Source organism: Gossypium raimondii, chromosome 8 (genome assembly GCF_025698545.1).
Source record: "Gossypium raimondii isolate GPD5lz chromosome 8, ASM2569854v1, whole genome shotgun sequence".
Classification (NCBI taxonomy): domain Eukaryota; kingdom Viridiplantae; phylum Streptophyta; class Magnoliopsida; order Malvales; family Malvaceae; genus Gossypium; species Gossypium raimondii.
In genome coordinates, this window is record NC_068572.1 from 604,361 (window position 1) to 607,311 (window position 2,951).

Sequence of the window (2,951 nt, forward strand, 5' to 3'; positions counted from 1 at the left end):
AAATTGCATGAAATGCAAAAGTTGAGTTCTAGTAGCTATAGGGATCAAATAGCTATGAAATTCAAAATTTGAGGTCCTTATATGACAAATAGACCAATTAGTGGAGTTAGTAGATAAGTATGCTTAGTCATCCATGGAAAATTAAATAAAGAAAAGGATGAGATTGAAAAGTGAATAAAATAAAAGATGATAAATAAAAAATCTAAAATCATCATTTATCATCATCTTTCCCAATTAAAAAAGATGGAAACCTTAGCTATGGAGAATTGAAGAAAGAGAAATTTATTTGGCCTAATTAGGTAAGCATTCTTGTCCCGTTTTTAGTAATTTTTATATTTTCGATATCGTAATAACTTAATCTAGCTATCTCGTGGGTTAATTTGCAAAGTTATCAAAGTATTAAAATTTTTCTATGGATGAGTATGCATGAATTATGAAGCTTTATGGTAGAAAATGAAAGGTTGTTGGTAGATAAACAACTTTTGCAAAGAGAACTTTGAAGAAATTGTGATTTAGGGACTAAATTGTAAAGATGAAAAATTTATGGAAAAATTCTGAATTTTTTGAAATACATGGATTGCTATTGTGATATGTAAAAATCAACTAGGCTTGGAATGAGGATTAAATTGCATGAATTTCATTTTCCGAGCCTAGGGATGAAATCATAATTAAATAAAAGTATATGGGCAAAATAGTAATTTTGCCTAAGATATGAATTGGATTGAATTGAATATAAATTGTATTAAATTGAGCTAAATTTACTCGTATAGGTCCGAATAGACCAAATACGGAATTGGATCAAGGAAAAGAAAAAGTGTCGGATTAGTAGACAACAAATTAACGAACACTTGTCAAGGTAAGTTCGTGTAACTAAATTGTGTATATTTATATGTTTAAATTGAATTTTATGTATGTGTATTGTATAATTTACATGTATGAAAATCGGTCACATATTCGATAATGCTTGATAAGTATTATGTCCTGATTGAATAAATGAAATTCGATGGATACAGGGTTCCCGAATTGGTTGTGATCCTGCATATGTTGTGGACACACCATAGCTCGAAAGAGCGTCCCATTATTAGCTCTCATGAGCATCCCGGTATGGCTCGCTTGAACTTCTCGATATATGGCTATCCATAACTTCCCGATTAATGACTCTTCGAAGCTACCCGTTATTGGCTCACATGAGCTTCCTGATTATGGCTCTTATGAGCTTCTCGTTATACAGCCCGAATAAGCTTCCCGTTACATGGATCACATAGCTTCTCGTTATATGGCTCGAGAGAGAGCTTCCCGTTTATGTGCTCGTATGAGCTTTCCCGAATATGAATTGACGGATTATAGTTTTGTACACTTTGTGTGTACTACCCTTGTATCCATCGAAATTTCAAATGGTTTGACGGACAAAGTTCTGATATGAGATAATATGGATTCGGAATGGATTATTATTGAATATATCTGAAATACATGGAAATGGTTTGTACATGTTATATGAATCCATGATATGGAAAGTATATGTATATGACAATTCTATTGTTATGAGCTCATATATGTCCCTTGATATTTCTATGAAATACATGACTAACATGTTTATGAGGATATATGTTTAGGCTTTTGGCCAAGTTGTTTGGAATATGTTTTGTGTGCATACCTTTAATGTGATCAAATGGTAAGCTAAATTTCATGTTATACGGACTTATTAAGCATTATATGCTTATTCTGTTTTATTTTCCTTGTTTTATAGTACTCGGAAGCTTGTAAAGGTTGGAGGTTGGTCGGAGCATCATCACACTATCCCTCTGCTCATTTCAGTATAAATAGTAAACTTATTTTGGTTATAATGGCATGTATAGGTTAATTAGCCAAAATGTTGGCATATAAATGTTTGATTGATAATAGCCATTTGAATGGCTTATGTTTGATATGTTTTGATGTATATATATAAGTGGATTTATCATGTTAAAAGTATTGAGCTTGATTTTGCATATATGCATTTGGTTATTTAGGTAAATATGAAGACTAAGTAGACATGATAATAAGTTGTCATTTGAGGTGCCTAAGAGCACATTGGTTGTGTGTGGTAATATGTTATGTTTAAGGCATGATTTTGACTTGAATTGAATGTCTTGAATTGGTTGGTGAATGTGTTTAAGTGTTAATGTAGGTGAAAGACAAATTGGGTGAGAAATAAGACTTGGAAATGACCTTATTTTGTCCACACAGGCAAAGACACGGGTGTGTGTCTCAGCCGTGTGTCAGATGGGCGTGTGACTTGGCCATGTGTCCCCTGTATCTTAAAAATTTCAAAATAGAATGCTCAAAACTGATCACACAGCCTGGCACACGGGTGTGTGGCTTGGCCGTGTGACCCCTGCACCTACACACGGCCTAGCACACGGGCGTGTGACTTGGCCGTGTGACCCAAGTCAGAGAGTTACACGGGTACAAACGCGGGCTGGGACATGACCGTGTGCCCCATTTCGAATGCCCACATGGCCTGGCCAATCGGGCGTATATATCCTGCACCTAGGAAAAATTTAGAAATTTCGTGAAAAATTCTCTAAGTACCCGGTTTAGTTCTGACTTGTTTCTAACGTATGTTTTGGGCCTTGAGGGCTCATATAAGGGACTTTATGAATAATATATGACATGAATGTTAAATAATATGAAATGTATGTATTTGATCTGTTTATTCCGGTAATGCTCTGTAACCCTGTTTCGACGACAAATGCAGGTTAAGGGTGTTACAAAAACTAAAAGCAGAACTAGGCTATAGTAATGGCTAAGGATGAAACTGAAATTACAAAAGAGTTTAGAGTACCAAATAACAATTAAAACCAAGCTACATTGTTAACTAACTAACTATCTAAAACACTAAAAATAACCAGAAAAACACAAAACCTTAAGGAACTTTAGAGAAGAAGAGAAAAGAACTAAGTTAAAATATG